The sequence below is a fragment of the Miscanthus floridulus genome, chromosome 18 (genome assembly GCF_019320115.1).
Source record: "Miscanthus floridulus cultivar M001 chromosome 18, ASM1932011v1, whole genome shotgun sequence".
Classification (NCBI taxonomy): domain Eukaryota; kingdom Viridiplantae; phylum Streptophyta; class Magnoliopsida; order Poales; family Poaceae; genus Miscanthus; species Miscanthus floridulus.
This window is the reverse complement of record NC_089597.1, coordinates 27,110,696-27,135,191: the sequence shown is the minus strand read 5'-3', so window position 1 is coordinate 27,135,191 and position 24,496 is coordinate 27,110,696. Positions and strand designations below refer to the sequence as shown.

Genomic DNA, 24,496 nt, shown 5'->3' with positions numbered 1-24,496 from the left:
GCTCGGTCTGGCAGGACACACGGCCTGTATCCATACAAGAGCGGCGATCAGGCCGCGGCGCACGGCGCAGCAGGACTCGGCGGCTCTGCCCTCGAGGCGCGATGGTCGCGGAGACGCGGACGGAGAGCCGGAGAGGTCGAAGCCAGGTTAGCAGAGGGCTTGAGATGCTGCAGGGGTTCAGCTCGACGTGCGGAAGCGACGGCTAGACGGGTAGCGCGAGGTATTGCCTTTCCCTGTCCCCAAATCTGAGTCCACCAACTGAACAATGTGTTGACTTATGCTTTTTTTTTTAACATGAAGAGCTCTCCATTACTCATAGACTGACGCCAAATCTTTGGCAACCGGTGACCAGCCTGTTCGCTCGCTCGTAGAGGATCGTGGTGGAACAGTATTTTTCTCTCACAGCAAACCCACACGTAGTAAATAATCCACCATCGTTTACGACGAAACGAACAGGCTGACAAGCTGAAATACTGTCCTGAATCAGAGTTTGGGGGAAAACAGCGGGTTGGCTTAGTCCTGTTGCGATCCACATCCTGCGTTCAAATAATGTCCGATGACCTCTGCATTTTAAGGCTTGGCCAAACCAATCCACGTTCCGCGTTGACTTTAGTTTGGCGTGACATCTGTAACTATCGACCTCTGCACCTCGTAGTTTAAGGTACAGACTCCTATTTGAGTGAGGGCAAGTTGAGGGTATCTCTTGTGCAGCTGCGCGTTGAATTTTGCCGAGTTGTGGAGCTAGTTGAGGCCTTGAGGGAATCTCTTGTCAGGTTCCAATAAATTTGTGACAAGTGAGTGAGTGAAATGGAATACTTTTGCTGCTGGCCACGCAAGATTGAATTGTACAATGGGAGTAGAAGATGTTTGTGGAGAGTCAACTACACTGTACCTGCAGTAACTCATTGACTTGACCAAAGATAGCAGACTGCAAGTTTAGCATCTAGTTGTTTGATTCTCCAATATTTTGTCCTGAGATTGCAAGTTGAAACCAAAAGATGGTTTAAAACCGTAGCATTGAGAGACTAATGTAAACGATGGCTTAGCATATATATATATATAGAGAGAGAGACGGTTAACAGTATCAAAGCAGACACTGTAACACACCAAAGCACACTATGACCAACTATTCCTACTACAAGAACTCCACTGATATAGTGCCAATGCTTCTGCTGCTACTTTTCAGCCTCACAGTCACGCTGCAATTCCAAGCCAAGACGCTGGCTTTGCCAGGACCCAGCTGCCTGAAGCATTGCGGCGATGTTGAGATTCAATACCCATTCGGGGTTGGCGATGGCTGTGCAATGAAAGGATTTGAGCTCAACTGCAACAAGACTAAGGATGGCCGCAGCTTCTTAACGGTCTTCGGCAAAATTCCGGTGCGGAAAATATTGCTGCTTGATGGCCACGTTCGGATCATGAAACACATCTCATCCATGTTCTATAGTCGCTCGACCAAGGAGATCGAGTACAGTATTTGGGGCATGGATCTCTCCGGCACGCCATATACATATTCAAGGAAGTCTAACATGTTTACGGTTATCGGTGTCAACACTTTCGCAACCATGACGGATAATGTTGTGAGTAGATTCTTGTATAACAAGAATTCATTTATAATCATATACGGATAGCTGTATGTTTTAATTCTTCAGTACAATGGACTGGGTACGTTTTAGGCTGCTAATAAGTTGAATCTTCATGTTTATGCATGCAGAATGTGATTTTTGGGTGTGTATCGAGCAGCTCAGCCTACAGCAACCTCGAGGCACAAGATGGGAAGTGTGTCGGTGCCGGATGCTGCCAGGTTGCACTCCCCGGGGACATGCACTATGACGTGTTAGAAAGTTCTAAATTCTAGGTGTAAATCTAGCGGGTAAAGAACATTTGTTGGTGTATATTGGTAGCTAGTGCGTCCGCAGCGACCGGAGATGAAGTGCAGTCGCAGTCCCTACGGCGACGCGAGGTACAGCGTCACGGTGGTGGCACTGCAGAGGCGACGATGGAGTCGGTGGGGCTTCCCGTCGCTGGCAGCACCCTTCTTTAGATTGAATTAGTGTTTCTTTGTAGGTGGTTACGGCGGCTCAGGTCAACCTCGTCGTTAGAGCCCTGTCTTCCCACCTCTCCTTATAGTGCTGTGCGACAGGGGTCCACCAATCATATTAGGGTTGGACGCCCCCGATCAGGGCGTAGATCCAAGGAACCGGTGGAGATCAACTAACATTCTCCACCTTGATCTCACTACAATCTTTCAATTTCATATCATTTACTTTTGTTCATTCCTTTACAGATTAGCGCATAGAGCATGTTTCATCGTCACGGTCAATTGCCGATAGATTTAACAGCTACAACACACCACTCTGTTCTAAAATAGATACTTAACTTTGAACCTTCTTTTGTCCAGGAATTTTAGGCTTTTCCTTAAACCCATGCTAGCTACATGTTCTCTGAACACGTTGAGTGGTAAGCCTTTTGTAAGCGGATCCGTGAGCATCTTTTCGGTACTTATATGATCAAGACTTATGACATGATCCCAGACTTTATCTTTCACAACATAATACTTTATGTCAATGTGTTTGGTAGCACCACTTGACTTATTGTTGTGAGCATACTGTACTGCCGGATTATTATCGCAGTATAACTTAAGTGGTCTATAAATGTCGTCAACCACCTTCAAACCGGGTATGAACTTCTTTAGCCAGTTCACCTGCCCCGTTGCCTCATAACACGCTTGAAAGCTCTAGTTTGGTTTTGGTTAATTGATGAAACCCTAAGTGCTAACCTAGTTTATCAAAGTGATTATGAGATAGGTAGCACTACTCTAAGTGATGAAGCAATGATGAAGATCATGACAATGGTGATAGCATGGTGATGATCAAATACTTGAACTTGGAAAAGAAAAAAGAGAAAAACAAAAGGCTCAAGGCAAAGGTATAAAATGTAGGAGCCATTTTATTTTAGTGATCAAGACACTTAGAGAGTGTGATCACATTTAGGTTTGATAGCCGTACTATTAAGAGGGGTGAAACTCGTATCGGAATGCGGTTATCAAAGTGCCACTAGATGCTCTAACTCATTGCATATGCATTTAGGATCTAGTGGAGTGCTAACACCCTTGATAATATTTGTGAAAATATGCTAACACATGTGCACAAGGTGTTTGCAGGGTTGAGATGGGTTTGGGTCCCTCTCTCCCTCCCGCCTCGCAAGCTCGGCGGGATTCGGCGCTTTCGGGAAAATGAAATGTCTATTTTCTATTGCACCGGATGCAAAATTCTTGGTGGTTGGCACATTTGAGCAAGGGTGAAGAAGTTAGAGTTGAAATGGAGTTGGTCGAAATGATGCTGGCGTCGGTCTACTGATCGGACGCTGGGTCACTCAGCGACCGGACGCTGAAAGACTGCGTCCGGTCGAGCTGTCAGACGGCACAGTGGGTAGGGTTGAGCACCGGACGCTGGTCTGCGTCCGGTCAAGGTGGACCGGACGCGTCCGGTCGAAAAAACATGCCTCGGGGAGCTTACTGGAAACGACCGGACGTTGGGGCTTCAGCGTCCGGTCAGTTTTGACCGGAGCGTCCGGTCAGCTTCGTAGCCGTTGAAATCTGACAAACAGCGTTTGAAGCTGGTGACGCGTGGCGTCCATCGGGCGACCAGACGCTGAGGGCCAGCGTCCGGTCAGAGCGTGTTTTGCCCAGTGAAGGGGTACAACGGCTCTATTTGATGGGGGCTCTATTTATAGCCCCATGGCCAGCTCATGGGGTAACTCTTGCACATTTTCATTGGCATAACAACCTTATGAGCTTAGCCAAAGCCCTCCCACTCATCTCCATCATTGATCCATCATCATTGTGAGATTAGGAGAGAATCAAGTGCATTGCTTGAGTGATTGCATCTAGAGGCACTTGGTATTTGTGTTGCGCTGCGGATTTCGCTTGTTTCTCTTGGTGGTTGCCACCACCTAGATGGTTGGAGCAGCGGTGAAGGATCGGCACGAGTTGGTGATTGTTCGTGGCCACCTTCGGTGATTGTAAGGGGAGTTGTACCTTCCCCGGCGGAGTGCCGAAAGGTAACTCTAGTAAATTGCTCGTGTCATTGAGTTACCTCACTTGTGGGTCGGTTCTTGCGGTGTCCTATCGTGTGGACGAGGTTTGTGAAACACCTCTTAGCCGCCGAACCACCAAGTGTTGGTCGACACAACGGGGACGTAGCGTGTTGGCAAACACGTGAACCTCGGGAGAAAATCGATTGTCTCTTGTCTTTGGCATTCTCCCGGTGATTGGCTATATATTCATCTTGTGATTGGTTCATCCCCTACACGTCGGTATAATCACCTTACTCACTTATTTACATTCTTGCAAACTAGTTGACACAAGCTCTTTAGTGTAATTAGAATTGAGAGCTTGCTTTATTATTTATATTTATCTAGTTGAGCTCTTTAGAGTAGCAAGGTTGAGAGCTCTTAGTGAGTAATTACATAGCAAGTTTGTGTGCCTAAGTAATCATGGCACCTAGAATTGTTAGATAGGTGGCTTGCAACCCTTGTAGAGCTAGAGCAAGTTTGCATTACGCTATTTGTCATACTAATCAAATTGCTCTAGTTGATTTGTAGATTTTTAAATAGGCTATTCACCCCCCCCTCTAGCCATATTAGGACCTTTCAACGCTACAAACTCGGCATACATTGTGGACGATGTAGTGACGGTTTGTTTTGAGCTTTTCTATGAAATAGCCCCCCTGCGAGAGTGAATACATATCCAGACGTAGATTTTCTATCATCTCCCGCATAGTCAGAATCAGAATATCCCACTATATGGAGTGAATCTGATCTTCTATACGTCATCATGAGGCTTTTCGTTCCTTGCAAATAATGTAAGACTTTCTTTATCATTTTCTAGTGTTCTGTTCCAGGATTGCTCTGGAATCTGTCAAGTAACCCGGTAACAAATGCCAAGTCAGGGCGCGTACACACTTGAGCATATTGCAAGCTTCCGACAGCTGAAGCATATGGAACCGTTTTCATTTGATCGATCTCATAGCGATTCCTAGGGCATTGAAAATCCCATATCTATCGCCCTTGACTATAGGAGCAGGTGAGGGACTATATTTGTGCATACTGAATTTCTTTAAGATCTTTTCTGTTTATGCCTTTTGTGACAGTTCTAATACCCCTTTACTTCTATCTTGGTGAATCTCGATCCCTAGAACGAACGAAGCTTCACCAAGATCTTTCATATCAAATTTTGAGGACAAAAACTTCTTTGTCTCCAGTAGTAGACTAACATCACTACTAGCAAGTAAGATATCATCCACATACAGGACAAGGAAGATAAACTTCCCATTCTTAAACTTTGCATAGACACAATTGTCCTCTACATTCTCTTTAAACCCAAAATTTCTTATTGTCTGATCAAACTTCAAGTACCATTGTCTTGAAGCTTGTTTTAATCCATAAATGGATTTCTTTAGGCGCCATGCCATTCATTCTTTTCCTTTTATGACAAAACCTTTTGATTGTGCCACGTGAACATTTTCCTCGAAGTCCCCGTTGAGAAATGCCATCTTTACATCCATCTGATGTAATTCTAAATCGTAATGTGCCACTAATGTCATTATGATTCTGAAGAAATCTTTACATGAGACTGGAGAAAAGGTCTCATTGTAATCAATCCCTTCTCTTTGCGTAAAGCCTTTTGCCACAAGTAGCGCTTTATATCTCTCTATATTCCCTTGAGAGTCAAATTTTGTTTTGTAGACCCATTTACAGCCTACTATTTTGGCTCCTTGAGGAATTATTTCCAAGTCCCAAACTTTATTGGCATTCATAGATTTCATTTCATCTTTCGTGGCCTTAAGCCACTTTGATGAATGATCACTTCTCATGGCTTCTTCAAATGAGGTGGGATCATCCTCCATTTGAAATTTCTCAGTGTTGTATACTTCATAGTCAGCAGGAATAGCTGATTTTCTAACTCTTTGAGACCTTCTAAGGGCCTCAATATTTGGCACATCTTCTGTTTGAGGTTGTTGTTGCTCCCCCTCATGTGTGGCAATATGTTCTATAGGATCCTGAAGAACAGGTTCCTCATCGTCATTCATTGTTGCCACAGGCGAAATAACAACAGTGCTAGCACCACAATATCTTGTACTGTTGGTGCAGCGACAGCAGGTAGTGAGAAAAATGGCTTATGAATTATCGGAGTGGGCGCATACACCCGCTTCTCTTCAAGGTCAATTTCTCGAACTACCATGCTCCCCCTCATCATTTCATCCTCTAGGAAGACAGCGTGTCTCGTTTCCACAAACTTTGTATGTCTGTCCGGACAATAGAAATGAAAATCTTTTGACTTTTCTGGGTAGCCAATGAAATGACAACTTACTATTTTGGGATCTAGCTTCCCAATGTCTGGGTTAAATATTTTAGCCTCAGTAGGACTCCCCCACACACGTAAGTGGTTTAGTGATGGTACTCTTCCTGTCCACAACTCATACGGTATTTTGGGCACCGACTTACTTGGTACTCTATTGAGAATATGAATGGTGGTTTTTAACGCCTCCATCCATAGGCTCAACGGTAAGGTGGAGTAACTTATCATACTGCGCACCATATCCATCAGGATACGATTGCGTCTTTTAGCTACTCTATTCTGTTGAGGTTCGTCCGGTGTAGAATACCGGGCTACTATGCTATTCTCCTATAAGAACCTTGTAAAAAGGTCCAGGAACTTGGCCATATGGGGTATGCCGACCATAGTACTCCCCCCACGGTCAGATCTGACTATCTTAATCTTTAAATTGTGTTGGTTTTCAACTTCTGCCTTAAATATCTTAAATTTATCCAATGCTTCTGTTCTTTCTTTAATTGGATAAATGTAGCCATAATGGGAGTAATCATTTGTGATGTTATGAACGAATCATAACCATCCACACTATTTATAGGAAACAGATCACAGATGTCTGTGTGAATAATATGTAAAATTCATGTGCTTTGTTTGGCATCTTTCTTAATTTTCTTTACATACTTTCCTTTTATGCATTCTCTGCATTGTTCTAAATCTGAGAACTCTAATGGAGGAAGAATATCATTCTTAACTAGTCTTTCTATTCTCCCCCTCGAAATATGGCCTAAACGACAGTGCCATAATTTCAACGACGCATCGTGAGATCTCTTTTATTTTCTATTTACATCCGCAGACGAGGATACATTCTCATTGTCGCACGCAACGTTCCCATCATCGCATACAACATTCACATCATCACGTAGTAATAACAAATATTATGTGCTCTCTTATGCCATCATTTTCAGAGTACCTCTCTGTCACCAACTGCTTTATCAGCTGGATAGCATATGTCTTTGAAGAGTTAGTGAACTGACTCAGGCCCTGTTTGGTTGGGCTTTTGGCTTTGGCTTTTGGCCCCAAAAGCCAAAAGCCCAACCAAAGGGGCTGCTTTTGGAGGGTGCTTTTTCAGAAGCAGCTGCTTTTCCGTAGTTTATTTTTGAAAGCTGGGTTGACCCTGCTTTTAGCTTTTGGCTTTCTGCTTTTCGAAATTGGTGCAATAAAAAGCTCTTCCATAGTTGTTTCAAGAGAGATAAAGATAAAAGGTATATTTTATACTTGTTTAACCAAACAACTTTCAGCTTTTCTACAGCTCACAGCCCACAGCAGCTTTTCCACAGCTCACAGCCCACAGCAGCTTTTTCCCACAGCCACAGCTCAACCAAACAGGGCCTCAACTGGGTAGCATATGTCTTTGAAGAGTCAGTGAACTGACTCTTTATTCTATCGAGGTACTCGGTGACCGTGTCACGCTCTGGGATTAAGCCCACAATTGCAGGTTTAATCGTGTTCTTTATCACAGCCAAACATTTCTTGTTGGCAGTGACCCACTTCCTATGCTCAAGGTCATAGGACATCTTTTGGGATTCAAAATCTCTCTCTTTAGTTGTCCAAGCGGCATCAGCCTCGTTTGTCTCCCTCATCAGTGCCACAGGCTCAGTGGGACACGGTGAGGTGACTACCCAGTCCACCTCAGCCAAGATGAAGGTCAAATCAATCTTTTTTTTCTTCCACTCCATGTAGTTGTCACCTTTGAGAGTGGGGATCTCTTTGATACAACCTATCAAGTTGTATCCGCCTGGCAACACAATTCATATAGAGTGAGAACATAAATAATAACAACAATTGCATGCCTTGATTCCAACGTTGATCAAAATTAAAACATACAACTGTTCTTATACACTAATTCTACATCACCGTTGGGCAGAAATAGAATTAATGCATAAAATCATTAAAATTACGATATTGTTATTAACAACGTTGGTCATAAAATAACAATATCATAATCATGTCAAAATCTCTTTTTCTCCAATTAAATATCACGTTGGTTGATTATGATATTATTATTAACAACGTTGGTCAGAAAATAACAACATCATAATCATGTCAGAATCTCTTTTTCTCCAATTAAATATCACGTTGGTTGATTACGATATTGTTATTAACAACGTTGGTCAGAAAATAACAACATCATAATCATGTCATAATCTCTTTTTCTCCAATTAAATATCACGTTGGTTCCAAATAACTGGAAAATAAACAATTTCTTTAGCAGCGGAAAACGTATACTCAATTTCTTGAATTTTACCCACAGGGAAAAATTACTTTTTCTATTTTCTTTGAGCTATTTTTCATTTTTCAGAAATAAGCAATTACTGGAAAATAAAAAAGAAAAAACTGATCTTAGGCCGAAACTCGCACAGTGGCCCGGCCCAGCTCTGCCCTTTCACTCGCGCGCGCGTGCGCTGCGCTGACCCAGGCCGCAACCTGGGCCTAGGCCGGCAAAGCAGCCCGGCGCACTCGCCCGCCTGGGTCGAAAGCCGGCCCGGCTGTTCGCAGCCGCTCGATCAAGATCGACGGTCGTCCGCGCGTCTTGGGAGATCAAAAGCGCGCCGCGGCCAGTGCCCCGAAACCCTAATTCCATTTCAAATTCTCTGCTTCTCTCTCTTCGCTCTCTCTTCGCCGCTCTCCTCTTCCTTCTCAGTGCAGCCACAGCGAGCGACCGAGAGCGAGACGCGACGCGGGCTTGGCGGCTCCGCCGTGGCACCCCTTGCTGGCGCACGCGTGCGGCCAGAGCCGCGCACGGCACCATCGAGCGGCACCACGGTGGTGCCCTTTGGCCCGAGCCCGAGGCGGAGATCGTGTGGCAGCGCTTCTCCCGCCCCGGTGGCTGAGGTTGTCTTCCCGCACGGTGTCCGCGCGACTGCCGGTGGTGGAGACGGAGCGGGCGGACCCTAGGTAGGAGCCCTGCCCCTTTGTCCGTTCACTCTCTTCCCCTTTCTCGTCGTGAGTTAGGGTTTCGTTAGGTAAGCCGCCTTGTTAGCTCTTCCCCTTTCCCCTTCTTTTCTTTTGGATCTTCTTTCTTTTCTTCTCGAAGCTTTGCCGATTGGGGATTAGGGTTAGGGTTGTGTACTGTTCTTCTTCCCCGAGCTATTTGCGCGGGTTAGGGTTTGACTCACTGGAGTCACTATTCATCTTCCCCAGCGAGTTCTTCGTGGGTTTGAGCTTGGATTCGGGTTCTTCTTGAAGCCGAGTCCTTCTTCTTCTTACTCCTTTCCTTCACCCTGTTAGGGTTGGGGTTCAGCGACCCTCTTTTAGATCCGAAAACCGAATCTCTCACCTCATCTCTGTTCTTTTCTTGCCGCGCACCGGCGAAGACGGCGGTGCGGCATCTTTCCCCGCTCGGTGGCGGTGGTGACCGGGAGTTGAGTGACGTCCGCCACCCCCCGATCTCTTTTCATTTTCTATTACCCGGTTAGGGTTAGGGTTAGGGTTTCAATCCAAACCGGATCGAACCCACTGTTACTCTTCGATTTCTTTTCAATTCTCTACCCCATACTAGATCTACACACTGGCAACCTTGGCTCTGATACCATTGTTAGAAAGTTCTAAACTCTAGGTGTAGATCTAGCGGGTAAAGAACATCTGTTGGTGTACCTTGGTAGCTAGTGCGCCAGCAGCGACCGGAGATGAAGTGCAGTCGCAGTCCCTACGGCGACGCGAGGTACAGCGTCCCGGTGGTGGCACTACAGAGGCGACGGTGGAGTCGGTGGGGCTTCCTGTCGCTAGCAGCACCCTTCTTTAGATCAGATTAGTGTTTCTCTGTAGGTGGTTACGGCGGCTCAGGTCAACCTCGTCGTTAGAGCCCTGTCTTCCCACTTCTCTTTATAGTGCTGTGCGACAGGGATCCACCAACCATATTAGGGTTGGGCGCCCCTGATCAGAACATAGATCCAAGGGCCCAATAGGTGGAGATCAACTAACATGACGACGTGTCTTTCAGCTCACTTTACAACACGACGAAATACTACACCAACAGAAGTGCCACAGACAGGGCAGAGTACCAAGGCTATGCTGTGGTTATGGAGACTGACGCATTCTGGTTCAAAACAACATATCTAAACACAACAGCCACTCTGGATGAGCATGAGAACCACCGTGTCCCGGCCATCTTGAGCTGGGAAGTGGGCAACGTGACTTGCGATGTCGTGACGAAGAAAAACAATTCATATGCTTGACTCAGCACTAACAGCATGTGCGTTAATTCCAGCAGTGGATCAGGCTACCTTTGCAACTGCAAGGAAGGATATCAGGGTAATCCTTACCTTCCAGATGGATGCCAAGGTCGGTGTTGCAAGTATGGCAATGTTCGCTGGTCTTATAATCCGTATTTTTCGGCTTGTCTTTTTAGCCGGAACAACGTTTTTCTCTCACAACAAATCAGCCGGAACAGTGTTTCAGCTTGTTTTTTCAGCGAAGCGAACCGAAGCCTATACCTTTTGATTCATGCATACAAGCACAGCAAACAATTTCACAAAAGAATATATTTAAGCAAAATCTCTGAGGCTTGAGCTCTAAGTATCGTATTATTTATGCAGATATTGATGAGTGTGCTGACAAACAACCTCCATCCGCTGGCTGCAAGAACACACCTGGAAGTTTCTCTTGTCCAGACACGAGATCCTTGAAAGTTGTAGCACTAGCTGTCGGTAAACACGCTTTCTCTTCTATCTTTGAGAAAAATGTGTTTTCACATCTTATACCATTATCAATTAGAGACTTATTTCAGAGCCCAACATTAATCCTCATAAGACACACTAGGAAAAAAATGGAAAAGTTATAGAAGCATGAGCATAGTAGTGTCAATTGGATAGACTCAAATCATCATGGACAATAATAGCTACTGGATCTATTTTGTTTTTAAAAATACCAACCTCTGTCATTATAAAAGATAGTCCCTAGCTCTAAATTTCTATCTAAATTTCTCACCTCTACCATTATAAAAAACACCTAAAGCTAAGTAATCCAATAAGCTTTCATCTAAATTACCCATATATGTCATTATTAAATCTGATCTAAGGTACCCCTAAATTTGTATCTAAACTAGTAATCCCCAAAATTTTCATCCAATTTACCTATAAAAGTACTCTATAATCTATATATGCTTCTAGAATGCCAACTTATGCCATTGTTAAATAAAATCTATCACCACCGTATAAAGCAAAATGTACATGTACGAGTATGTGTTAGAATATGAACAAATGAGAAACCAAAGATAAACAACTTTGATTAGATAAGGACCCTAGACTTATCTGTGATCTTGTTTTTTGAAGATTTTTTTTTATTTTTAACACTTTTTGTAAACTAATTTTAAATCTAACATTGTTTTATTTTTTCCCAAAACTATCACTTTTGGCCGCGCCATGCATGGTGGCGCGGCGGGAGGATGACGTGGCGACGACTGGGGCGCTGACCGATGACGTGGCAGGGTCTGCCGCGCCAAAGACCATGGAGCGGCACTGACGTGCCAAGGCCCACGGCGCGGCGGATCTAGACGCAGACAGAAGATCAGCCTCAATTGCAATTGCTGCTGTCGGTGAGGATCGGTAGCAACGCGACCATGGACCCCGGCTTCGCGTCGCAGCTGAACGGCACCTGCAGCTCTGACCCCAACGCCTTCGCCTTCCTCGACCCCTCGTCGGTGGGCTTCGACAACGCCTTCTATCGGAACCTACAGGTCGGCAAGGGCCTCCTGGGCTCCGACTAGGTGCTCTACTCCGACATGAGGTCGCGCAGCACGGTCGACTACTACGCGTCCAACCAGGGTGCCTTCTTCGGCGATTTCATGACGGCGATGACCAAGCTCAGGAGGATCGGGGTCAAGACGTCGGCAACCGGTGGCGAGATACGCTGGGACTGCCGGTTCCCGAACTAGTTGCTAGTTAATCTCATCGGCAGTGCTGTCGCGACGCATTGAAATGAATATGAAGCAAATAAATGGAGTCCGTGCGCAAGTTGACAAGTTGCCACATAACATTTTCATTAGTTCATGAGTCTGCAAGTTTCGGAAGACAATATTTGTTCGACATAAGTTCGACATAACCAACTAAGTCTCAGGAGTGTAAGGATCCCTCGGACGTCTCTGTCTCTTCGGATTTGTAGGCAACACATTGGGAGTGTAGCCAACGTTGGTGTGGTTACGTTGCCGATGCGTACGGCTCATACCCTACAAGTATATGATATGCACGATTACTTATAATCTTTATGATCGTTAGTTCATGGAGCCTACATATTTAAAAAACTACCTTTGTTACTACCTGTGAGGCTCCTTAGGTACCAAGCGGGGCACCACCTAGCTGAGACATGTCGATCTCGTCCTACTGCCAATCGTCCCACTGGTGGTGCTATATGCGGAAGCCCGGGGGGTCATCGTCGTTGTCATCGTCATCGTCGTCCTCGTTTGCAGGGTCCTTCCCAGCGCTATGATGTGGTGGTGTACGCACTGCAGAAGCGGCACCTGTCACCGACTGAGAAGAGCCGGCTGGTGTCCTCAAAGAGCCAAAAGACGTGCCACCTGACTGCGCCGGGTAATCGGGTTCCACCCAAGGAGTGTCCATGCAGCTCAACTTCTGAGCTAGCTTCCTGCAGCTCCGCTTCACCTTCTGCATAAATAGACGTTAAAGTCAGTGCATTTCCCAAACGCATATACACTAAAGAAACATTTTCGGAATGGACAAGTTTATGTTTACCTCCACAAAATCCTCGAGAACGCCTAGCCCATGCCCTCTAGACTCGTGAGCCAAAACGCGGCTTCGTTGGACAGCCTTGATAATTGTGTCGCCTGGGTACAGAAACACGGTTGGATAGTTTTAGTACATATACTTAATACCAAATGGATAATAAATTGTACCATTCGAGTATCTTACCACGTATCTTTGAAGCGGGGCTCTCTATAGTTGTGTGTCGCCTCTAGTGGCAACATCGTACACATCTTTGATCATATCTTCCTCGTTGTCCTCGTCAATCACCTCCTCAGTGTACGGGGGCTTGATATGTGTCCTCGTAGACCTATGAAGCCACCGTAGGTACTCGTCGAAGGTGTGCTGGTCATGTGGGGGACCCGCATCGACTGGCTACCGGTCCCTGTTCTACCACAACTGGATGTACGCGTTGTGTGTCATGTACCAATCCTTGGTCTTGTACCTCTTCCTACAGTCATACCTGCAACAAAACGATTATTAGTTGTACCATACACACCTCTGAATTGTAGCTTTGTTATTAATCGATAACGCACCCGTGCAATTCTTGGTTGGTGGAGTAAAGCGGTGGTGGGTAGCCTGTCATTCTTCCAAACTGCCTGCAAACCCTGATGGGCAAGTGAATCTCGACCACGTGAAAGAAAATAAGAGGGACGTTACAGCGATACTCGTCTGACTCATCCCTAGTGATAGGACTCAGATAGTACTGGAGCTCCGGAGCATCCCAAGGACACCAATGCACCTGAACATTTTGTAATTGAGTTAGGTTGTGATATAGTATACATCGAACAAGACACATGTATGATAGTAAAGAGAGCGTAACCTGGTGCTGTGTCAGGACGTCGAGACAGTCCGTGTACTCCTTGTACTTGCGCCTCGCATTCCCTCTAACTAACTCTGCTTATGTCCAGATATACAGAGCTGTAGGGAGTGTATCCTGCCTGTTTCAATGCTGCATTGAACACGATAATGAATTAGCCATTAATAATTTCATCATATATAACTGCCTCGAAGAATATAGTGAACCGAAGTACTTACCGATAAACCAGTAACATGGAGCCTCCTAACGGGCCATCGTTCCCAACACCAAACCTGGAGTAGGTAGGAGCAACCCCAAGGTTCGCATACGCTGAGGTGCAACGGCAGGCAACGCATAGCTGTTGATACGTCCATGCCAGGACTACACTGCCCTAGCTGTACGCCGCTATGTTATCCCACGGTTGGCGTAGTATATCAAGAAAGATCCAGCTGATGGTGTTGCCCGAGGCGTCTGGGAATAGGAAAGCACCAAGGAAGTGCTAGAGCCACACTCTAGCGAACCTATCGATCTGAGCCTCATCAGCCTGTGGGTCTAAGTAATCAAAGTGCTCTGTGATCCACGACGACGAAACACCAGAACTTTTCCTAAAATTCACCAAAGAAAATGAGACCTGATGGCTGCAGGAAAGCAATACAAGTATTAAATAGGCTTGAATTGCTCACTTATTTTTCTTGGAAACCTCGTCGTTCGGTGGAAGAAAGCATGTGAACTGAGCCACTGGCTCCCTCCAGTGATCGTTGTCAACTATACCTGTCACTGAAAGTCCCCCCAACTAAAGGCCAAAGATAGCCTTCACGTCCTGCATGGTCAAGGTCATCTCGCCGCAAAGTAGGTGGAACGTGTGGGTCTCAGGCCTCCACCTGTTATAAGAATAGAACGACTGTTAGTTGCCTCAAATTTGTTATAAGAATGTTTACGTACAATGAAGGCACTCGCACCTGTCTACAGCTGCAGTAAGTAGTGCTGGGTCAAGGGGCGAAAGACCATAGTTGACAACATGGACAAGCTCGAGGAAGCCGGCACGCCGTATGTACGGTGCGTAACGCTCGTCCCACTGGTGCGCCCTGGTGTGCGTGCGGGGCCTCAAAGGAGGCAAGGGCACCTCTGCGTCGGTGTCAGTCAAGAAGTGTGCTCGGTGCGGCTCGTCGTACTCCACCTCAAGAAGGGGGTACAACTGGTGCTGCGTGGGAGGGGCCATCCTGTTACAAATTGATAAACAAAGGGTTAGAGTATTCAAATGAACAATATTCAAATTAACATTATGTAGCATTGCAAAATTTGAACTACTTGTTATGCAATATGAACACAATATGAATACACATGTATATATTCAAAGTAACATTAAGAGACATATTAAACAACTTCACTAGGAAAATAAGCAACTTCTATGTATGAACATGTTGCCCTCGTCTTCTATGCCTGCTAGCCTTATGACCAGGTTCTTTGCAAACAGAGCAAAGATTCCTGCCACGGGTCTGGTTGAAGTCTCTCCCTCTGTACATGTCTTCGTCGTATCTTCTCATAGCGTAACAGTAACCTAAACCCTAACTAACAGTAACCCAAAAGTGAACAACCGAGAGTCCTAACTAACAGTAACCTAAACCTTAACTACCTAACCAAACCTTAACTATACTACAACACACAACCTAAACCCTAAAAACTACCTACCTAAATAAACAAATTCACTAACCTAACTATACTAAATCACTAACCCTAACTATCCTAAATCACTAACCCTAACTAAAATAACATTCATAATAACAAGAAATCGAGAGAGGGAGCTACCTTGATATGAGCGAGGACCTTTTGGGGTCACCCAAGCCGAAGGAGATGGCCGCTGGCGCCTCAACACTGGCACAAAGCACGTGAGGCGGCGGCGCAGGCGCTGGCGCCTCAACACTGGCGAGGCAGCGGCGGCTAGCGCAGGCGAGGTGGCGGCGCTGGCAGGCGGTGGCCGCATAGGCGGTCGGCGGCGGCGGCGCCTGTTGGTCGGCTGCCGGTCGGCGGCGGCGGCGCTGGGCAAGGGCGGGCGTAGGCGGTGGCGGCGTGCGGTGGGGTCGAGGGCGAGGGTGGGCGCAGTGGGGGCGTCGCGGGCTTTTACTGGGCCTTTCCGCGCCACCAGCGCTGGCGCGTCACAGCTGCGCCAAGATGGGTGACGCGGCAGACTCTGCCATGACGACGCCACGTCATCCTCCCGCCGCGCCACCATGCATGGCGCGGCACAGGCGTTTTGCCGCGCCATGGCAATAGGCGCGGCCAAAAGTGTTAGTTTTGAAAAAAAATAAAACAATGTTAGATTTAAAATTAGTTTACAAAAAGTGTTAAAAATAAAAAAAAATCTTTTTTGAATTAGTAGCCCATGTAGGAGCAGAAGTTGATTAACTTGTTAATATTTGTAATGATGGTAATTGTCTGAAAACCACACAGGTTCAAGTGGGGGTGCGATTGTGGTCATAGCCATCACCTGCACGTACTTCAACCATGAAAGGAAGAAGTTGTCAAAAATCAAGCGGAAGTATTTTCAGCACCATGGAGGGATGCTTCTACTGCAGGAGATAAGCTTAAAACACGGAACTGGTTTCACCATCTTCACAGAAGCAGAGCTCATTGATGCAACGGACAAATTTGATGACAGGAACATCCTTGGCCGTGGTGGCCATGGCACTGTCTACAAGGGGATGCTCAAGGAAGGAATTCGGCAAAGAGATGTTAATCCTTTCCCAGATCAACCACAAGAACATTGTTAAGCTACTGGGCTGCTGCCTCGAAGTAGAGGTTCCAATGCTAGTCTATGAGTTCATCCCCAACGGCACACTATTTCAGTTCATCCATGCTAGCAATGGCTGCCACAACATCCCCTTCTCAACTCACTTACACATTGCCCTCGAGTCTGCTGCAGCCTTAGCTTACCTACATTCATGGGCTTCACCTCCAATCCTTCATGGAGATGTCAAATCATCCAATATACTCCTTGACAAGAACTATGTAGCTAAGGTCTCAGACTTTGGGGCCTCTACACTGGCACCGACTGATGAGTCTCAGTTTGTCACACTTGTGCAAGGGACTTGCGGTTACTTAGACCCTGAGTATATGCAGACGTGCCAGCTGACGGATAAGAGTGATGTCTACAGTTTCGGGGTCGTTCTCCTGGAGCTTCTCACTGGCAAGAAGGCACTCAACCTTGAAGGGCCTGAAAACGAGAGGAGCCTTTCACTGCGCTTCTTATGTGCTATGAAGGAAGGCAGACTCATGGACATCATTGACGACTGCATCAAGAATGAGAACGACATGGGGTTGCTTGAGGAGGTTGCAGAGCTTGCGAGTCGGTGCTTAGAGATGGTTGGCGAGAGGCGGCCGGCAATGAGAGATGTGGCCGAGAAGCTGGACAGGCTCAGCAAGGTCATGCAGCACCCATGGGTGCCTGCGCAACATCTTCCTGAAGAGATGGAGAGCCTGCTCGAGGAGTCGTCGATGGTCAGTTTGGAGATGATAGGCACAGGAAATTTCAGCATGGAGAAGAGGATTGTGCAAGGGCTGCTGGAGTCTGGACGTTAGAGTTTTCAGCTGTCACACCTTCATACCACAATACCACATATTCATAGTGATGGTCTTGTGTGTGTGTGTACATATACGTCTGTTGGTTTCAGGGATATATACATACTCCATAATAACATTTCTTGGGGAGAACTTATAGTTATTTAATTTACTTGAGTAGCACTAATGGAAACGTTGTTTACGTTTGCGGTGAAAAATCTGTTATTACTGGGGAAAGTTTCTCTTTTGCGACCTCTAACGTCGTTTTCAGTCTTCCTTAGGCGTTGTTTCGATATTGTCGGGTTTTCCTCATTCCACATGTGTTGAGGTGGATTAGGATGAAATTTAGTTCAAGTTCCACTCCAATCCGCCCCAACACATATGGATTGATGACAATCCGACTATATCCAAACAAGGCCTTACCTGGAACGGTGAAATCTGAATGCGGACATCACGAGAGAGAGAGAGAGAGAGAGAGAGAGAGAGAGAGAGAGAGAGAGAGAGAGAGGGAGAGAGAGAGAGAGAGAGAGAGAGAGAGAGAGTAGTTGTATGATCAACTCTTTTCTGCAGGACCGAAGGATGTGGAGTTGTAGGTGCTGGTGGGCCACTCCGCACTGGTTATGCCTGCTATGCTGGGTTGGTACCTATATTTTCAGCCCCAACATCTCCAAGAAGCAATCTTTAGTTAGTCAGATTCCACAGTACTTGTGTGGCCCATGAGCCCATCATGAACATGTGCAGTGGACTACTGGCCATTTATTTATGTGAAAGTTTGATTTTCCTCGCCTTCAGTATGTAGCAGAATTTGTCAAAGATGTTAAATAAAATTTGCGATGACGTTCTGCTGTGTGCACCTCGTAATTTTGGTACGAACTCCTATTTGAGTGAGGGCAAGTTGAGGGCATCTCTTGTGCAGCTGTGCGTTGAATTTTGCCGAGTTGTGGAGCTAGTTGAGGCCTTGAGGGAATCTCTTGTCAGGTTCAAATAAATTTGCGACAAGTGAGTGAGTGAAATGGAATACTTTTGATGCTGGCCACAAGTTTGAATTGTACAATGGGAGTAGAAGATGTTTTTGGAGAGTTAACTAAACTGTACTTGCACTAACTCATTGACTTGACCAAAGATAGCAGACTGCAAGTTTAGCATCCAGTTGTTTGATTCTCCAAAATTTTGTCCTGAGATGCAAGTTGAAACCAAAAGATTACTGTATTCAAAGGGTTTAAAACCGTAGCATTGACAGACTAATGTAAACGATGGACTAGTATATAGAGAGACTGTTAAGGTTATCATGTGTGCTCATGAATCAAAACAGACACGGTAACACACCAAAGCACACTATGAACAACTATTACTACTACAAGAACCCCATTGATATATAGTGCCTATGCTTCTGCTGCTACTTTTCAGCCTCACAGTCATGCTGCAATTGGCTTTGCTTTGGATTTTCCTAAGTGGGTAATCAAAGCAATTGATAAGATAAGATGGGCTTTTTTATGGAAAGGTCGCAAGGAGGTGAATGGTGACCATTGCCTAGCACATGTTTATGCTTGTAGAACGTGATTTCTGGGTGTGTATCACTAATCACAGAGCTCACCCTACAACAACCTCAAGGCATAAGATGGGAAGTAAATGGGTTACACTTGATCAAACATTGGGTCGGGTCAGGACGGGAAAAAGTTTTGGGTCAAAATCTTTGGGCCGAGCTTGACCCAACACACTAGCTGATGAGATTAGGGTTAGTTTTTTGTAGGTTTTTGCATCAAAAATCATGACTCGAAATGGTGGATTGGGTTTTTTGGGCAAATTGGTCGGGGTAACTTAACGAACGAGTTGGGACATCTATAAAAAAATATTTAAGGGAGCATTTTATTAGAAAAACTCAAGATAATTACATCAAGTTGATGTAACCACTTTAATATCATTTTTTACCTGTACACAAAAGTGCATAACCTATAAAAGTTCATTTCTCGAAAGATATAGACATACCGGTGACTATCAATTCATAGACTAGACCGCCACTAATGTGGCTCGGTAAAAAATCTCCTTACCACAAACTCTAATTATTGTTATACCATACCACTATGACCAAATCCTGTGAATATAATTACTAGAAAATAACCCAAGTATAAGCATCAATGAATAATCAAATAGATAAACTGCAAAGGAAAATTGATAGGCGTATGCAGATGTCGCAAGTTATAGTTGTTCAATGAGGAGTGAAGAATATTAGGGAGAATCGACAAAAGTAACTAAACTGTAGATGTCGCAATCCCTTGACTCCACCGTGGACTTGACGAGTTAAACACATCTGCGTCCATTCTGTTTTGGTGAATGTTTCCCTGATGATACTTCCATCGCCATCACTGGAAGGATTGATCAATATTTTTTTTAGAGTTCAAGGGTGGCCCCCGGCCTTTATGGGCTTGTTCGGCTGGTATTAAAGCCGGCTGAAGCTCAGTTAAACATCTTTACAAGTTTCTCAACCAGCACCGATACAGATTGATCAATATCTTTGTCCTGAGTTGGAAATTGGAAAAGGAAGACGCGTTGCTGAATAGAAAGTCATGACCGAGACGAAGCCTCGAAGGGTCCAAAATAGTAGCGCGTGTTTCTGGTAGAGAAAGATCCTTAATCTTAGATGCATAACTGCTTCAGTTCACTTTCAGAGAACGGATGTCCTTGTCTTTTCTTGGGAGGACATTTGGTTAGGCCGAGTCCCACAACTGCGGTATCCCATAATTGTTTTCCCTTGTCAAAGAAAAAGGGTGTCTCTGCACAAGGCAATTTCTGCACAGCCTCTGCATCGGCTCTTTCACCTCCCCCTATCTCTGCACGCTTTTGAACAGTTACTTGTTGAGTAGTGGGATTTGGAGGACAAGAACTTACCGATCATGTCTAAGGGCATGAGGGATTTTTACCAGGTTGAGACCCCTATTAGAGTAAAATTCCAACGTGTCCTGGGTGAGCCAGAGCCCTCTCCATGTGTGCTTTGTTTCAAGAGTTTGAAACCCATACATGGTACTTAAGATCATTGTCACGCTCCGAAAAAATTCTATTTTGAAATGTGAATAAAAAATACTAATAAAATAAACAATTTAATATTTTTATAAAAATTCTAAGCTTTAGTTAGTATGTTGTCGATTTAGAGAGTGAAAGAAAATTGATTTTTATAAAATGTTTATAATTTAATATAACTTGTTGGTTACATTCCATGCTGTTGCATTAACTTTAATGCGCGTAATACTGAGGCCCTGTTCGCTTGGAGGAATTTGGATGAATCTAGAGGAATTTATGAGAGAGTGAACAGTGTTTTTCATCCATAAACAGTGTTTTTCAGCTGAATTTCAGGGCAGCCGAACGGCCCCTGAGTTTAGAAAATGATTAAACTTTATTTTCAAAAACAGAACAAAACCTATTGGGAGTGTAAACGAATTTTCAAAATTCATTTTCACAACAAAGCTAACGCAAAGGCATAAATGCTAGAAAACAGATCATATTAACTTGTATTTTTAAAAAATAAAACCATGCATTCATTCTTTAAATTGACAACACACTAAAAAATCTTAATTTTTTTAGCAAAATTTATTAAATCGTTTATTATATTTAGTGTTTTCTATGGACAACGTAAAATAAAAATTTCACATTCTCTATTCCAAATAAGGGAGGGCAGGTACATTCTTACACGCCAACGGTCTCGTACTATGTCTCATGCAGTGCCACGTAGGATTTTTGATGATGTGGAGCAAAGAGAGAAGAGAGAGAGAAAGAAGGTCATTGCTTCGCAAAACAACCATCTTATGAGCTAAAATTTAGGGTTATGTGACAACTATTGTACCATTGTTGCAACTCAAATTTTCATTTTTATTCTATGCATAAATTAAAGAATTATGAGTTACTATAAGACAACTTAAAAGTCAACCAGCATTGTACATATAGTCTATTAAGTCGTCTTAATTACGTGGCACTACATGAGACCACGTACAAGACAACAATTGTTTACTTGCCGTAATGAAGTAACTTTCCACCCGGTGCATGATCCTTCTCCAGGGGATTGGATCGCCTTCTGCAACAGTGTTGAGTCTGTCTCAAGCTGGACATGAGGCCATGACTTCACCGTAGAGGCGTAGACTTCTAGTTAAACTTGTATGTGCCATTTTGTTGAGGTGAAAGGTTCCTCGATGATACTTCCATCGCTATCATTGTAGGTCTCTGTAGCTTGTAGCTTACACTTTGTTTAATTCTCATGAGGCCTTGTCAATACTGTAACATTGTTATCAGTTGAATGAAAGCTTGCCTGAAGGCATTTTTCAAAAAAAAAAACAATCATGACCCTGTCGAAGGGTGTCCAAAACTATAGCATGTATTTGGTGGGGGCCAAACAGTCATCTTGTTTTGCATAAAAATGACTGGCTGGTTGGCAAAGTAAACGCTTAGGGCCCGTTTGGCATGGCTCCGGCTCGTGAAAAAACAGCTCTGGCTCTGGCTCGTATGGAAAAGCAGTTTTTTCTGACTCTGGCTTATTTTGTACGAAAACGTTTGGCAAAACGGCTTCTCCTAGTGTAAAGAAGATGTGAAATGTCCAAAATACCCTTATATTTTTTTTTCTTTTTCCTTTTTTCTCTTCATTTTTCTTTCTTTTTTTTCTTTTTCTTTCCTTCTCCCTTCTTTTCTTCTCCTTATCCGAACGGCCTCACTCCTTACCGGCACCCACTCCCTCCATCCATCCATCTCTCTCTCTCTCTCCCTCTCTCTCTCTCTCTCGGGCGTAGCAGGAGACCGGCCCACCGGAGCAGGGAGGGGCCGACAGTGGGGCGGAGCTGGAGCTCGAGGCCGGCGGGGCGGAGCTAGAGACCGGCGGGGTGGAGCAGGGAGAGGCCGGCGGTGGGGCAGAGCAGAGCAGGGAGAAGCCGGCGGTGGGGCGGAGCTCGAGGCCGACGGAGTAGAGCATGGAGAAGCCGGCGGGGCGGAGCTCAAGGCCGACGGGGCGGCGTAGGGAGGCGGCCGTCGGCACGCGGCGTCGGGGAGGAGAGCAAGCTGGGGACAGGGATCGAAAGTGACGAGCTCGAGCCGGAATAAGCTAGTATTTTTGGCTTCTCGCGTGGGGAGGAACTGAGTCACCGGGTTTTGCGGGGCTTTTGCCTGCTTCTTGCCGCAAGCCGTTTTGCCTGTCGCCGTTTGGCAGGGCTTCGCGCGAAGCCGCTTGAGGAGCCGCGGCAAAAGCCCTTCCAAAGGGGGGCTTAGTCTATAGACATGGCACCGTCAAAGGATTCAACATCATATCACGCGTTGGAAGTTTGAACTTGGAAGATGCTTGACCTGGACTGAAATAATAGCCATGGGCCCATATGCATGACCCCGTCATAGGGTTCAACATCACGCCGTGTGTACTATATATAGAGTGTGTCATATGTGCTCATGAATCGAAGCAAATATTGTGAGACCCCATAGGAAACTATGTACTACTACAAGAGCGCCACTGATACAGTTCCTATATGCTTCTAATTCTACTCTTCAGCCTCACAATTTTGCTGCAATTTCAAGGCAAGGCGGTGGTGGCTTTGCCAGGCTCCAGGAAGGCAGTGGTGGCCATGGCACTGTCTACAAGGGGATGCTCAAGGAAGGCAGTCCGATCGCAGTGAAACGGTGTATATCAATGACCAGTGAGCAACAAAGGAAGGAATTCGGCAAAGAGATGTTAATCCTTTCCCAGATCAACCACAAGAACATTGTTAAGCTACTGGGCTGCTGCCTCGAAGTAGAGGTTCCAATGCTAGTCTATGAGTTCATCCCCAACGGCACACTATTTCAGTTCATCCATGGTAGCAATGGCTGCCACAACATCCCCTTCTCAACTCGCTTACACATTGCCCTCGAGTCTGCTGCAGCCTTAGCTTACCTACATTCATGGGCTTCACCTCCAATCCTTCATGGAGATGTCAAATCATCCAATATACTCCTTGACGAGAACTATGCAGCTAAGGTCTCAGACTTTGGGGCCTCTATACTGGCACCGACTGATGAGTCTCAGTTTGTCACACTTGTGCAAGGGATTTGCCGTTACTTAGACCCTGAGTATATGCAGACGTGCCAGCTGACGGATAAGAGTGATGTCTACAGTTTCGGGGTCGTTCTCCTGGAGCTTCTCACTGGCAAGAAGGCACTCAACCTTGAAGGGCCTGAAAACGAGAGGAGCCTTTCACTGCGCTTCTTATGTGCTATGAAGGAAGGCAGACTCATGGACATCATTGACGACTGCATCAAGAATGAGAACGACATGGGGTTGCTTGAGGAGGTTGCGGAGCTTGCGAGTCGGTGCCTAGAGATGGTTGGCGAGAGGCGGCCGGCAATGAGAGATGTGGCCGAGAAGCTGGACAGGCTCAGCAAGGTCATGCAGCACCCATGGGTGCCTGCGCAACATCTTCCTGAAGAGATGGAGAGCCTGCTCGAGGAGTCGTCAATGGTCAGTTTGGAGATGATAGGCACAGGAAATTTCAGCATGGAGAAGAGGATTGTGCAAGGGCTGCTGGAGTCTGGACGTTAGAGTTTTCAGCTGTCACAGCTTCATACCAGAATACCACATATTCATAGTGATGGTCTTTTGTGTGTACATATACGTCTGTTGGTTTCAGGGATATATACATACTCCATAATTACACTTCTTTGGGAGAACTTAGTTATCTAATTTGCCAATGAGCCTCTAGTCCATCTGGTTCAAGAGTCTAACATCCTTGGTGTTACAAGCTTGCTTAGCACCGCGATTTAGGTCTAAGTCAAATTTTCAAAACGAGTTTCTTGGAATTTTTTATTTAAAACGTGCTTGCCGTGATGAGGGAATCGTGTGTGACTTAGTTTCGTGTACTCGAATCAATGCCCAAGTTAAATTACTCAGTGCGTAAAGATATTTAGAAATATCGAACGACGATGCTAGCGAACGGTTTGTCCTATTAGATTAAGCATGAAAAGTAACTTTTATAAATAAAAATAAAATCCATTAATAAATAGAACGATATACATATATATAGCTTTTGAATCAAATTTAAATTCGAGCTTGTT

General features: G+C 45.3%; 1 pseudogene; it reads left to right on the top strand.

Annotated features, from left to right (window-relative positions):
* Positions 1 to 1,118: 1,118 nt before the first annotated feature.
* On the top strand, positions 1,119 to 23,984 carry LOC136523547 (putative wall-associated receptor kinase-like 16; annotated as a pseudogene).
* Positions 23,985 to 24,496: the final 512 nt, after the last annotated feature.